This window comes from Morus notabilis, unplaced genomic scaffold (assembly GCF_000414095.1).
Source record: "Morus notabilis unplaced genomic scaffold, ASM41409v2 Scaffold705, whole genome shotgun sequence".
Taxonomy (NCBI): domain Eukaryota; kingdom Viridiplantae; phylum Streptophyta; class Magnoliopsida; order Rosales; family Moraceae; genus Morus; species Morus notabilis.
In genome coordinates, this window is record NW_010357938.1 from 187,598 (window position 1) to 203,888 (window position 16,291).

General features: G+C 31.2%; 1 long non-coding RNA gene across 1 annotated transcript; it reads left to right on the top strand.

Moving 5' to 3' along the window:
• The first annotated feature begins 8,057 nt into the window (after positions 1-8,057).
• LOC112095376 lies at positions 8,058-10,535 on the top strand. Its single transcript, XR_002903801.1, has 3 exons — positions 8,058-8,565; positions 9,896-10,009; positions 10,099-10,535. It is a non-coding gene; the product is annotated as an uncharacterized LOC112095376 (long non-coding RNA).
• The last annotated feature ends 5,756 nt before the right edge of the window (positions 10,536-16,291 follow it).

The window sequence follows — 16,291 nt, forward strand, 5'->3', positions numbered from 1 at the left end:
AATTTTTTTTTTTTTTTTTTTTTTTTTTTTTTAAATGGTTGTGGTTCCACTACTGAAAAAGATTAATTTTGGGTTAACTTTGTTCAAATTTTAATTTTTTTTTAGTTCCAAGTATAAATATAGTCTGACTTGTACTATGAAGGAATAGACTAATTAGGAACCTGCCATTTTGAGGGTAAGAAGGATGGTAGCAAGCTATGACATGTAAATGGCTCTGCAGTGGGGACTGATGTATGTAATATAATCCTTAATGCTTGGTTAGTAGACATGACATGTACAATTCTTGGTACTTCTTATGTATCTATATATTATATTATATTATCTCCTATTTTGCTAATAATGCATGTATGCTTTGCATTGTTAATTCAGTTTTTAGGAGTATAATTATAGTTAGCAGACAAAGAAAGAAAGAAAAAGTGTCAAAGAAAGAAAGAAAGAAAAAGTGTAAGGAATATTAGTTTGGTAGGTCTGAAAGCCTACTACCTCAAGAAAGGAATAAAATTGATGAAAAGGACTTGGCACTTTTTGTTTATTTTATTTTTTTTTCCCCCTTTTCTTCCTCATGTAGTTTAGAGTAAAATATTTGTATAAGTCTACATCATTTTATTTTATAAAAAAAAGGCTATATATCATTTTGTTTCTTTCCTGTGGCACATTATGGAGAGGATTAAAGATTTTGGGTTATCAGTAAAGTGCTTTAGCTAGTGATAGGACAATTCATCTAACACTAAATAATTTTTTGACAAAGCCACGGCCACCTGCCACTAGAAATATAGTCATATATATATATATATATATATATATATATATGCTTAGAATTAACCCTCTTCTTATCCCCCTTTTACAAAGAAATCTCCTTGGAATGAATCTCATTAATCTTACTTGAAGAATTTTAGAGGATTGAGCCAAAACTCTATGTATAGGAGCGTTTTATCCAAAGCGACTTTAAAGTAATAGAAGAGTGATTGAGCTTGAAAGAAACTCAAAGCAAAAGCGCCTTGAAGCTTAATTATAGAATTATATGGTAAAATTTTAGGATAGTTTAGTACATATTTTCTTTAATCTAATATAATTTCGATGTAATTTGACTAAAGAGTGTAACTTGCTTACAATATATATATATATATATATATATATTTTCTATACCCTATTATATAAGTCTCATACTAGTTGTAGATGCAAAAAGTCAAAAAAAAAAAAAAAAAGGTAGAAACTATGAAAAATAACTTAAATCTACCTCACGAGTTTGAACTTACAAATTTCTCCTTAAAAATTTTAGGAGATGAGCTAGCATTGAGTTCTTTAGTTTAACACAATTCTCAACACTGCAAATTGGAGAAACTTGCAATTAGAAATGCATGGAGAATTTTACCCTCAAAGAAGCTAGATTTTAATTACAATCACACGTTATTCTAAGTTCTATCTATGTAGTTACACTTCCCTTGTTTTGTTGTAACACGTGAGAATGAAGTTTAAATGTTTTTTTTTTTTTACAATATTTATTGTCGTACAAAAAAGAAGAATATTATAGGATATCTGTAGTAATGATACCTTATTAGTGATAAAAGTCACATTTAGAATTTATTTATTTTATTAGTGATGCTATTTAATATCGGTAATGCACGTAACATTATTTTTTTTAAAACCAATTTCTTTATGGATTTCAAATTTTGAAGAGTACTAAGGGGTGGCAATTCGTATTACGTGTCGTGTTTTGATCGTTTCTTTCTAAATTTACAATCAACCCGAACACGACTCGTGACACGAAATTTTTTAAAAACCGCAACACGAACACAACATGACCACTTTACGAACTGACACGACACAACCCGAAAATGATCCGTTAACCCGAAATTGACACGAAAATTATATACTTTTATTTAGTTTTTTACATATTAAAAATAACTTAAAATTCATAACACACTAAATTACAATAATATCCATTGAAATTAAGCAAATAATAGTATACAATTTTGAGTATAACTATCATAATATCACAAGAGCATAATAAAATTTAAAATATGAAATGAAAAATATATGTATTTTTTAGTTTTTTACGAGTTTCGTGTCGTGCTCGGGTTAGGCGGGTCCAACCCGAAATTGATATGTGTTTTTCGTGTCAATTTCAGGTCGACCCAATTCTGACCCGAACATCTTTTTTCTCAACCCTAACTCTCAAAATTCGTGTCGTTTTCGAATCGTGTCGTCGTGTCGTAACCTATATTACCGGCCAATGTACTACTACCAACATACCTATGGGTTAGATTAGCAAAACCACATACCTATGGGCTATGTGTGTGGAAGTTCTTTAGGCTGCCCAATAGAGGCGATAGGCAAGTTCTTATCTTATCATATTTTTTTTTCCACTGCAGTCAATTCACCTTTCATTTCATTTCCGCTTCTCTACATTTTTTAAGATAGAACATTCATTCCACTGTTGAACGTTTTCTGTTTGATTTGATTTCGCTTTGGCCCCTACCATTGATTTTGAATTTGATGGATGTGCGCACTACTGGACCTAATTATTTGACTACAATAGCCTATACTCTGACTACTAAATATTTGTGATTCTCATGTTTAATTGTTACTATAAAATGGTATTGTGTTTCGCACACGGTAAGTTTTATTTATTTTACCGATTTAAATTTTTAGTTTTAGATTTTTATAATTAAAAGTTTTTAAAAAAAATTTAATTTAATTTTTTTTACTACAGTTAAAAGTTTTAAGAAAATATCATATCTCAACTCGAATTGAAAACTCGAATCTGCGAAATAAACAAGGACATAGTTTTTTTTTTTTTGGGTGCTTAAAACTTCTCATGGTAGTTGGGAACATGGAAACCAAAAAAGATTAGAAAAGAACGTTATGTAAATTAGGTGAGAGATGCAAGTTTGGACAGCTCGATCCTTGTTGGGCCTGGAAGGAATAAAGGTTTGCCCAAGCCAGTTCTAAAAGTTCTACAGATCAAGACCAAGCCAAAACTTTATAAGTTTTTTTTATTGGGAAAAAATAAAAAACTAAACGGACTGACGTAATCTGACCTGAATAAGACTTTCAGACTTAGAACCCGTTTGGTTCATGGATTAAAACTATAAGATTAGGATCATTTTTTATTTACGTGTATTTTTTGTGAGAAAAAATACTGTAGCGAACCATGAACCATAATTCGAATCAGAGAACGAATCCTCCAACCAAACGAGCTCTTAGATCCTCAACTTAGCTGACCCGAGCTTTTATGTGGGTCAACCAAAATATTAGGCTTTAGATCGATATGTTTAATTGGCCCAAACTTATAGATCTACAAATAAAATATTGGGAGAAAGAGGGAAATAGACCAAGACTTGAGATGAATTAAATTAATAAATCAATAGTTTACATAAGTTAATAAATAGGCCAAATTACTGTTTTCGTCCATAACTTGTCTGGTTATGAACCATAACTTGACAAGTTATTGTCCATAAATCACAATTTTTGTCTATAACTTGTCTGGCTATGAACCATAACTTGACAAGTTTGTCCATAACTTATCTGGTTATGAATCATAACTTGATAAGTTATGGCCTATTAATTTCTATAACTAAAAGTTGGCCTATATACTTTTTTAAGCTTTTCATATTGGCATATTTTCTACTATTTCTGTAAAATATTTATAACAAGAGGGTTTATATGTTGACAAAGTGTAATTATACCTGATTCTCTTATTTATGGAGAATTCTACTGAAGGGCATGAAAAACTAGTACCCTACTGATCGAGTTATGTTCTAATTGACACATGTATCAAATTATTTTTGTTTTACATACTTTTATAGTGGTGTTATTTTAACTATAGCAAACCTCATGCACTGTGGGTATCGCTCCTATCATAGAAAGAACCTTTATTTAGGCCCCGTTTATTTTACCGATTCGAGTTTTGCTACAGTAAAATGTTATCAAAAACAGTTACATCTAACTTTTTTGCTACAGTAAAAAGCTCTCACATAAAGTCACATCTTAACTCGAATTAAAAACTCAAATCGGCGAATTAAACGGGATTATTGCTCTGTTTTCTTGTAGTTCTCCTGTTCTTGTCTCTAATTCATTGTGCGCACTGCGCATATGGTTTAGGAAGTAGGAACTACCCAATATCCAACAACATAACAGATGTGAGCTTAGGCCTCATTAATAAGAAACATCATTGGATAATCTTAATAAATATCTTTTACTCTTGATTTGTAACTTTTTAGTTAAATAATTACGCTAACAAAATTATATTTATTCTAAATTCAGAAGGATAAATTCTCTAATTTTGGAAGAGGTCACTTAAATTTCAGCCTGGAAATTTATTGGGCTTGAGAGAGACTTCCATAGCCCAAGAAAAGGCCCCTTTAGCCCAGTGGTGTGTTCATCCCGGGATAGATGTCCTCCTTTTTTTTAGGAAAAATAGTAGAAAATATGTCAATATGAAAGTTTAAGAAAGTATATAGGTTAATTTTTAGTTATAGAAATTAATATGTCATAACTTGTTAAGTTATGGTTCATGACCAGATAAATTATGGATAAACTTATCAAGTCATGATTCATAGCCAGATAAGTTATGGACAATAACTTGTCAAGTTATGGTTCATAACCAGACAAGTTATGGACGAAAACAGTAATTTGGCCTATTTATTAACTTATGTAAACTATTTACCTATAAATTTTAATTCATCTTAAGTGTTGGCATATTTCTCTCTTTTTTTCCTTTTTTAGTTGCTATTTGACTTCTGTGGAGAGCACAGCATTAATAGTATGGTGTTTTAGAGACATTCCCTCAACTTTACAAATTTAGTAAATTGGTCTGTTAATTTTTAATCTTAATAATTTTTCTTTTAAAATTTAAAATTCATTACATTATTACTCAAATTAAAAATTAAGTTAAAAATTTAAACAGTTTTTTTAATTTGAACAACATTTAATGAGATTAATTTTGATATTTTCGCATTAAATTAGTCTACATATAGACATCATGAGCGAAAATTTTTTAAAATTGGAAATTAACCATTTTGAAGAGAAAAAAGGGGTTCCCCAATTTTATTGGTTGAGAGGAGAGAGAGAAAGAGGTAGGGATGAACTCTCTTCCTGAGCTTACTGAATGGAAGGATTTAATAGCCCTATTTAAAAAATTTCAAAAGTATTTTATTCTCTAAAACATTATTAACAAATAAAAAATATATAGTTTCTTTTTCATTTCAATTCTCTCTCCCCCTTAACAAATAATTTATAAAAGAATTACTATAATCTTTTTTCGTCATTTATATTTTTAATCTTTTCAATTCAGCGATCCATCTTTTCTACCAAATTAATACAGTCTTCGGCAATCCTAATTATCTATATCGGATAACAACATACACAATCTTTTTTTTATATCGGATTACATTTTCTTTTTTTTTCTTCTTGTAATTTCTTGATGATGAATAAATATCTACTTGTTGAGAATCTTGCAATACCTAAAGATCAGCAGATAAATGTTTATGCAGTTAAACAAAATTGCTTACATCAATACGTAGTCAACACCCAAAGCCTCATCATTTTCACTTCTCACTTCACTTTGCCCAAGCTCTATCACTATCTTGACAGCCCACATTTTTCACGATGTCATAAAAAACATTAAATGATTTTATAAAGTTTCATGAGGCTTTAACTTAAAGATATAATACTTTATATATAGTACAAATTTTATTTATTATTATTATTATTATTTTTTTACATGTATGCGTATTTTGAACCGTCAGTTAGAATTATATGAGATTTAAAGACGATATTATCCGATACAAAATAATTATAGTTTTTTGTTATGTGGTTGCTGATATTTTTCTCTTAAATTCTCATATTTTTTTTTGTTCAGTCGCTTAATAGTTGAAAAACCATGTTTACGTTTAAAAGATGCATAATACTATCAAGTAAGAAGCATTAAGGGTAGCACAACTCAAACTCTTAATTTGAGTTTTATAAGTGAGAGAAAAACATTGTATCGAAAAAATTGTATTTGAATTTTTATAAGAGAAAATACTGTAACAATAGAATTTAAATTGTGAAAAAAAAACAAGGCTTAAGATTTCCCTACGAGATAAAGAAACAGTACAGTAGTACCTTACTTAATTACTAGTAAATTTATCAATAAATACCGTATTTATTGGTTGCCGGCTCCGGCCACCGGTCGCCAACGAAAGCTGTCAGTCGCCAGTGCTGATCATAATCTATCTATTCTAAAAAAACTATAGTATAATTTACCTATTTTAAAAAAATATACAATAATTTACTATTTTCTAAAAAATAGAGGTTTAGGAGTAGAGATCAGGTGAAAAAGGTTTAGGGATATTTTTAATTTTTTAATAATATTTAAAACTTAAAATATTAAATTACACTATAATTTATTTATTTAAAAAATGTTATAAATTACTAAATACCTTATCAAATATGCTATTGTCTTCGTTCTCTCTTTTTTTTAATTACTTATTATTTATATATTATATTGGAATGGGGTTTTGGATATGGGAGACTCGGACTGAGGGTTTGGTTTTTTGACGTTTTAGCTGCGGAAGAAAGAAAGAAAGAAGGGCTTTAATTCTGCAGCTGCGATATAAATAAGGGCTTTGTTTTAGCACTAGGGAAGAAGGGGCACGTTCAAGGCACGTGCATTCTTGTCATTTGTTTTTTTTAATTTAATATTTAATTAAAGTGTAAATATATATACGAGGTTAATTAAATAATAATTTCACAAAAAAAGTTAAAAAGATCCCCTAAAAACAATTGAAAAGAAAATAGTCACCATTTTGCTCCTTACAATGGCTAAAGTTTGACGTATATTTAATTGCACACACAATAAAGCAAGAACACACACACACACACATACACACACATATATATATATATATATATATGCACGAATAAATAGTAGGTTTGCTATTTTATTTTATTTTATTTTTATTTTTATAATTCCTGAGAATTGAAAAGAGATTAATCTTACAAGACATGGATAAAATGTATATTAGAATGGAGATTCCCTATAAATTAAAAATGCAATGTTTTCGTAAAAGGTTAATTCCATTTTTGCACCATAGATTTATCAGTTTTAAAAATTCGGATCCTAAATTTTCAAATTTGGCAAACAACATCCTTAAATTCAAAAGTATATTATACACTACAATAATAATTACTTTAAGAGACCAAATTTTTTGTTACCAAAAAATTTTTAGTAGCAGAAAACACACAAATTCAAATTTAGTAGCAAAAAATATGCTCTCGGCCACCAAAATAATATTTGGTAACAAAAAACATAATTTTCTTGTACTAAATTTTGGTAGCAGAAAACATGATTATACTACCAATTTCATATTTTGGTGGCAAAATGGTGTTTTTTACTATCAAAAGTTGTGTTTGGTAGCAAATCATATAAATACTTTAAAACTTATATTTTGTGCATGTATTGTTTTTTTTTTTTTTAGTTTTTCATGAATATATCATGTATTAAGTTTTAACAATCATCCTAATATATTTTGTACAACAATTATTTGATGAGTTAGTTATTTTGTGTAGGTGTAATTGGAGACATGTTTATGTGTATATATGTGATCTTATTAATTAAATATATGTTCCAAATAGAGTAGTATATAATCTTACTATTTGATTGATTTTTAACTTTAAATTATGTATTTCAATTTTAAAACTATATTTTTTATTATAATATTACTAGAACAATGATTTTTAAATAATTGTTGCCATTAAAATGTTTTTTTTTTAATTTTTAATATATGTCTTTCTAATACCAAATTCAAATTTAATAATAAAAAATATACTTTTAACTATTAAAATAATATTTGATAACAAAAAAATATTTTTTAGTATTAAATTTTGGTAACAGAAAATATGATTATATTACTAAATTCATATTTTGGTGGTAAAAAGACGTTTTTTTGCCACCAAAAGAACAAAAGCATTTTTTTTTTTTTTTGTAACAAAAAAAGAACAAAATTTTTATGGGAAAAACATTTTAACCTACCCTCCCTAAAAATTCAAAACACACCCAACGGATATTCCCCTAACTGCGCATTCTTCCTTGCAGCTTGCCCTAGTGGAAATGGGCAATCAGTCCCTTGCTTCAGGAAAGCAGTGAGCGACCAAAAAAGGAACGAGAGGCGGAGTATTCTCTATGAAGATCCATCTTCCCTGGCCTGATCTCACCATCGATGGCCTCACCTAACCTTCCCCCGCCCAACCCCATTCTTCTCCATCTTCAGAAACTCCTCGCCATTGAAACACATCTTCTTTAGAAATTCCTCCGCCATGTTCTTCAGAAACTCCTCCGCTTTGTTCTCCAGCTGCCGCTCCTCCTCCGCCTTCCACTCCCCAAGAAATTCTCTCTATTTCTAGATCTCTCTCTCGTTCCTTCTCTCTCTAGCCGCTGATTCTCGGCGTCGCCGACTCCGATTCCCGCTTTCGCCGTCGCCGATTCTCGCTGTCGCCACCGCCGATTCTCGTCGTCGCCACCTAGTTGCCGACAAACCCGAGATCTCTCTCCTCACCATCAACATCTCCTCCTTCTTTCCGGTCAGTTCTATCTCTCTCTCTCACATCGTGGAAATGTTTTGGTTTCAATCACTGATTTTAATTTCTTAATAACTGATTGCAAAGTTTTGGTTTCAATCACTGATTTCAATTTCTTAATTACTGGGATTCTCAGTGGAATTATTGGAGGTTGGGTTCAAATTTCTGAGGACCGAAAAAATGAGAAAATGCTCTGATTTGTGGGATTTGTGTTCTGGGTTAATGCTGGTTCTGTGTTTTTTACTTGTTGTTTGCTGATATTGAGCTTTGGGGATTGGTTTGCTGTGGGTTCTGTTTGTTGTTTGCCGTTGATTGTAATGCAAAGTTTTATATATTGATAATTCTGGCATTGAAAGACAATTATTTTATCGTTCTCATTGAACTCCTTAGAACTTTGAGGAACTTTGTGGGTTCTTGTTATCATGAGCTCATGGAGTTAGCCAATGTTTTAAGTTTAGCACCTGTCTTTTGTGGAGAAGTTTTGGAATTTTTGTTATAATGCATGCTGATGTTTTTTTTTTTTTTTTTTTTTTTTTTTTTTTTTTTTTTTTTTTTGTGTTTGCTGGTTTATGTGGTCCATGGATGCTGTTTGCTGTTTTCTGTTTTGTAGTTTATGTGGTGTTGATGAATTTTTTATTCAAAAGGTTTGGTTGCTGTGAAACTGGAAAAATGGCAAAAAAAAAAAAAAAAAATGCACTCAGCCGGATTAGGATATATGAGGAGGAGGTGTTGATGGATTTTGTGTTCTGCTTATTAATAGATTAAGATTTTTATGTAGAAAAGAAAGGGCTGCATTCATCCATTTTGGACAAAAAAAACGTGGATGAAAATTGAGAATTCTCAAGTACTTAAGTTTGGAGAGCATTTCACATTTAATTATTTACTATTTATTTGTAATGTAAGAAAAAAAAGAAAACTGATTTGGATGTGTACCAATTGCTTTGGCGATGATCAATGGCAGGTAAAATGAACAACTTAACTGTATTATGAGACATTTGTTTGAGAATGTGGTTTTGGATATGCAAATTGAACCAATATGTGTGGTTTTGGATTTTCGGAGTTAATTGAAATTGTAGGGGAGGTGATGTCGAAATTTCTATTATATTTTAATGTATTTAAATGTCTCTTTTTTCATTTATACAGAAAAAATGCACAGGCTGTTGTGAAAAATCATTCTAAAAAGCCAACAAGTTATTTGAGTGGCTCAAGATCTATAGTTCAACATTTGGAGGAAGTTCATTAATTAACTTTCACTCACTTAAGTATATTACCACTTGAAACCATAATTTCTTTTTTCTTTTTAACTAACTAACAAAAAATGATTTCTATGTAGAATACACATTTGAGTTCTGACTCAAATGCTTCGGGAGGGTACTTTGAGGTTTTTAAGAATACTCATTGGAGCGAATCACGTGGATGAACAACTGAGAGAGCAAAGGAAGATTATGTAAGAATTACTAAACACTTTATTATTTTGTTTGATTTTGTATTTTTTTTACTCTAACTTGAATGTTTATAACACTTGGCCTAATGCAGGAACAAATGATCCAAATTCGCAATGCTCGTTTAAGTGAAGTACCACAGGGGTCAGAACTTGACTCTGATGCGGAGGAAGAAATTTACTCTCAAGTTTTGTCAAGTGAGAGGTATGAAAAATATGGTTTCCAGCGTGGCATAGATCCTGTACTAAGAAAAGCGTTACAAGTTCGCAAATCTAAAGGGTCAGAATATTAAAAGCTTCAAAATGAAGTTCAGGAAAACAAACGCCATATGTCAGATATGAAAATTCTAATGAAGCAACAGCATGAGCTTATTTAAAAGCTATTTCAACAGATAAATCCGCCATCAGATCATCTTGGACCTTCCGTCCCAAGAAGAGAAGATCCTCCGGCACTGCCACCACCGGCCTCAGTTTTGTTAGAGCGTTTAATTCTTGTAATATTAAGATTTTACTAATACAATATTTGCATAAGTGTTTGGGTTTGCTTAAGTATGATTATTTTAGTATTTTGTTTAAATTCTAATATGTATTGAAATATTTAGAGATTTTTAAATTAATATTTGGTATTTTATTTATATATATTTAAAAAATATAGGTATATAAATTTGTCTCAGTTTTGGTGACCAAAAAAATTTAGTAGCAACAAATTAGTAATTTGCTACTAAATATTTGGTACTTGAATCTTGTACTTTTCGTTATCAAATACATTTTGCTACTAAAAATTTAGTCCTTAAATCTCATATTTTTCGCCACCAAATACCTTTTGCTACCGAATATTTGGTCACTAAATTTCATACATTTCGGTACCAAATATAATTTGATACCAAATATTTGGTCTTTAAATCTCATGGCTTTTGCTACCAAATACCTTTTGTTACCAAATATTTGGTGACTGAATCGCGTACGTTTTGCTACCAAAATTTCAGGGTCGTAAAACTCGCACTTTTTTCTACCAAAAACCTTTTGTTATTGAAATTTTTGGTCTTTGAATATCATACATTTTGCTACAAAATACATTTTGTTACTAAAAAATTTGTTAGTAGCAAAAACTATTTGCTATCAAAATTTTGGTAACTAATACTTTCTGTTATGCACTTTTTGCTACTAAAATTTTTTGGTAATAAAAACATTTTGCTACCAAAAACAGGACTTTTAGTTACCAAATTTTTAGTAACGAAAAATTCAAATTCTTGTAGTGATACTTGTGGTCTAGTAGGCAAAAAAAATCAATTAATGAATGGAATTTGCTTGAAGTTTTACACAAATGTACTCACAAAATTTAAGCATTACGTTTTCAGAGACATAGTGAGTATGTCATGAGACTAAATATTGTCAACATAGGATTTATATTATAATAAATAGTTATATTTGTAAATTATTTGAGCACAATTATTAATTTTGAGAAATTAAAATTATTAAATTTTAGGGACGAAATTTTTATAATAAGAGGAGAATTGTAATGCTCAAATGTTTTTTTTTTAGAACCTGGCTTTGTTAAGAAGGAAATGATAAAATTAGTTTTTATATATTATGATTTTGGAAGCTGTAAGCAAGAGGTGGCACTTAGCATATAAGTTATAGTGAGGTCACTGAGGTGGCTTGAAGGCATTACATTTAATCATTTGATGGCACGTATCTTCTGTAAATAAGCTTGAACAAAATATAGGTGTGGATTCCAACCTAACTTCTAGGCTTATAACTGAAGAAGAAAAAAAAAAAGGTGAGAATAGAGAGGGAGAGAGAGGATGGAAGATAGAGTTTTTACTTTTTATTAATTACTTGTAATTATACATTTCACTGTATCACTTGAACAATAGTATGATTTTAATTAAAATTTTCAATTTATATATCTCAATGTTGATATAATTTCATGAGATTTTGAAAATGTTTTTTTTAATAGTATGATGTGAAATTTTGTGCTATTTATAATGAACCGACTGAGATATGATAATGGCGGATGGCTGAATTTTTAAAGAATAAGAGATTCTAAGATAAGTGCAACATAAAAGAGGTTCTAATAACACAAGATTAATGTTATACAAGAGGCTCTAAATGTTAAGTGGAACTTATTTTTAAGCGGAAATTATTTGTGATTTACTTACTGAGCTTGAGCTCATATAGTTCTTGTGATACATGTAAAGTGAGTCTCAAATAGATATTTTATTTAATTGAGCAAGAATGGTCTGAGGTTTCATGACGAGTCTTTAAACTAAATTTTAAGATTTGTGATTTGTAATGTTAAATGCTATGTATAAGGATTACTATTCTTGGGTGTGTAGTGTTATTTTTATTATTTTGTTCTACTTAAGCTATAGTTTCTTATGAGTAACGGTTCTCGAACTGGTAACTTGAGAGATTGTCAATAATAACACAATTTAAGATTCTAAATGTTAAAATAAACAATTTGAGATGTAACATGCAAATAAAAAATTTTAAAATGTAGCAATTTTGTTAGAGAGATTGTAATATATCTCTCAATCTTGATATCACAAAATTGGATTAAAACACATTCGGGAAGAGTGGGCTGACGCAAGCACGCACTGCAGCCTGCGCAAAACAGACCTTTCGGGTCTGTTTTGCTAGGCCCGCGCGCAGCAGCGCACGGGCGCGCTGCAACGCGCGTTTGGGCGCTGCAGCTTGCGTAAAACAGACCTCTCGGGTCTGTTTTTGCTAAGCCCGCGCGCTGCAGCGCGCCTCTTGGGCGCTGCAGCGCAAATCATCGACGGAAAATGTGTTTGGGTGTTTTAGTGATCTGAAAAGGTCTCGAACAATTGCATCTATTTGTGATATATTTTCTCACATATCTGAGCACTTATTAACAATAGAAATAACTATTGTTATAAGTGCATCAGCATATAAAAGATAACCATCAAATTGAAAAGGTATCTTTATGTGAAAGGTTGTAACTCTTAAAGAGGATGGATGCATCCCTGTCCTTTTATGATTGACTTCAGAAAAAATACATAAATATAATTGTTCTGGAACTCAATATTTTTGTTGGATATTGTGTTCAAGGGTTTGTTGTATCTTGGGGGTAATTTGCTATTTTAGAACTCGTTAGCAAACTTTGAAAAGTGAGGGCAAATAAAACCTTAAAAGAAAGTATTCTTATACGCCTCAAACCCTTCTTTCTGCATTCTCTATTCTTTTCATTCTCCCAAATCTAAATTTCTTCCGACAAATTTATCCTTTTAGTTTACCCAACCAAAAATTTGGGATGTAGTGCAAATGGGTTTTTTTTTTTTTTTTTCATCGTTGATTGCTACATTGACAATAAACAGTGGGCCAATTGTCTCCATGCAGCAAGGAAGCACAAATTCTACCTTTCCACAGATGGCATTTCCTTATCAGCCACCAGCGCTTAGAAGTTAGGAGCTAGAGTGGGTGCAATATTTGAGAGCAAACGACGATTAAAAAAAAAAAAAAGAAAGCTCTTATATTTATCAAAAGGAGAGCAAAAACGACAAAAAAAGAGTTAATCTTTTAGTTGAAGAAAGTAAAAGCAAAAAAAGAAAAGGGATAAAGTGGGAAAGTAAAAGTCAACCACAATGAACAGTAAAAGTGCGTAGACACTAATATGTAAAGATAAAAACCCATTCTCTCTAAATATTGACTTTCAAAAGAAGAAAAATAAATATTCAGATAAAAACGTTTTAATAACGCTAAAATACCATGTGAAAGTCAATGTCAATGAAATGCAGAAATTATATATAGGCTCGAACGTGAAAGTTCCCCCAAAAGTCCCTTTAGTAACGTCAAAGACCCAGAGCATTATACTTATGGAGTTTCTTTGCTAGGATTTCTCCAGTAGAATTAATTTTTAATTATTAAATTTAATTAAAATTAAATTAAATTAAAAAAATATATAAAATAGACACATATTTAACTGTTAAAAATAAAAATTTTTCGGTAGTTAATTATTTAATAACTTAAGAGAAGCTCCCTATATATATAGTACCTAAAAAAAAGGAAAATTAAGTTCCCCACATCACTCAGAATGAAAAGTGAAAAATACAGCTAAAAGGAGATGTAAATTGGGAAATTATAAAGATTAATAAATGAGTTTTTGATGATCGTGGAAGAAAAAGAAAAAGAAAAGTGTAATTTTGTGGAACTTCGTGATTAGCATGTTCGTTTCAAACCTAACAACCACTTATTAAATTCAACTGTCGAACACATACGTGTTACATGTCTTCTTTAATAATTGGATGCCTTGCGACGCACGACATTATGAAAGAAAGCATTTTCTGACCACGTGTTCTTTATTGACACGTGTCTAAATTGAAGAAAAATAGATGCGTTTATATTTTCTTTTGCACATATATCATTATAAAAATAGATGCGTTTAGTGTTACTTTCATTGTCGATCTCATCAATTATGTTGAAGTGATCCCAAACTGTCGAGGTGCGTTTACATTTTCTCCTAGAGATTGCAACACTTGCAGACGCAGTCGCACTGGCACTCACCGCTTCTCCACACCCACCATCATTGCGACCACGACCTCCAGTACGTCCACCATGGCTCGGATTAGTAGATTCCTACGTAACAAATTCATTAGTGGGAAATTGTCCTTCTTCCATGTTGTGTTGGGCATCAACAGGAATACCACTATAACCAAAATGATCCATTATAAAAAAATAAGAGCGATTTGAGAGAGAGAGCTTTAGGATAATGTGATAGCTTTTTAAAAAATTTTAAAAGAGATTTGAGAGATCGAGAGAGATTGAGAGAAGTTGAGAGAGATTGAGAGAAATTGAGAGGGATTGAGAGAGTTTGAGTGAGAAAAATGTGTGGATGATGGGGGGTATTTATAGAGAAATTTTTGGGTTAAAAAATTGAATTTTTTTTTCAAAAAAATCAATGTGCAACGGCTAGTTAGGTTCGGCGGGTCGGGTTCGGGCGGCAACGGGCAAAAAAGTAGCCGTTGGATTCGGGCATTCGGGCAAAATTTAGGTTTTCAGGCTTATTTTCGGGTTGGGCACAATGGTCGGATTTTTGAATGTTTTTTCGGGCGGGTCGGGCATGGCCGGAAAAATTCAAAAGACACTCCGGCGGACGGCGGTCGACGGCACCTACACGGCGGCGGGCTTCGGCGTGGTCTCAAAATTCAGGCTACCCGAGCTTGAGCCTGAATTTCCACCTTGGACGGGCCGGCATATGGGCCTGCCCGCCCGAGCCCAAAAAAATTCAGGATTCGGGCTGCTCGTCGGCCCGAAGTTCCACCACTAATAAACATATAAACATAGGTAAGGTCTCCGGTCAGGCATTTGGAAAATGTCTGACCGGAACGGTAGTTGTATATTTTTATATAAATGATGTATATTTATATATAAATCGTGTATATTTACATGTAATTCGTGTATATTTAACATGAAATACAACAAATCTGTCAATATACATATTTTCATGCTATGTATTCACTAATTGCTATAAAAAATACATGTTTTAAGGATTAATATACATTGTCGTTTCTTATAACTTAACATACACGACTTTATATATAAACATCATAATTTACATGTAAATATACACAATTTATACAGAATTATACTACTGCCGTTCCGGTTAGGCACTTTCCAAGTGCTCGACTAGAGACAATTCCTATAAACATATTGTTGCGTAACTGTAGACAACCTAGTTATTTTCAAGACACAAAACAAAAGGTGATCATACTTGTTATATTATCCTCATGAATAGTAGCACTTGTTAAATTTATATATGATTGCTATATTATTTTTATGAATAGCACTTGTGTTGAATGTAAGAATTAGGTCAATAATCATTAGATCGAACGGTATGAAGTAAAATATGGTCGAGTTTCAATAGAGACATGGGTTCAACTTGAGCTAAGAATTAAAAAAAAAAAATATATATATATATATATTTTTTTTCTTTCCCACAAAATATTTACCATCATCATGCGAGAGACTCTACACTTTTAGAGAGAGAATTATATTGGAATTAGGGTTGTTCATAAACCCGCAAAACCCACTCCACCCCAATCATACTTGAAAAATTACAATTTCTAGCATTAAATTTTTTTTTCAGCCCATTCAATATCTGGCCCGAAATTTTAGGGTGGGGTGTGGGTTGGGCTTATAATGGCCCGCACACTCCAACTCAACCTGCACTCAAACTTACATCCTCTAATATCTAATCCTAGGCAAGATGGCGGAGGCTCTTGTTTGTACTCAAAATTGGTTTAAGTCTACACATGATTGTATACA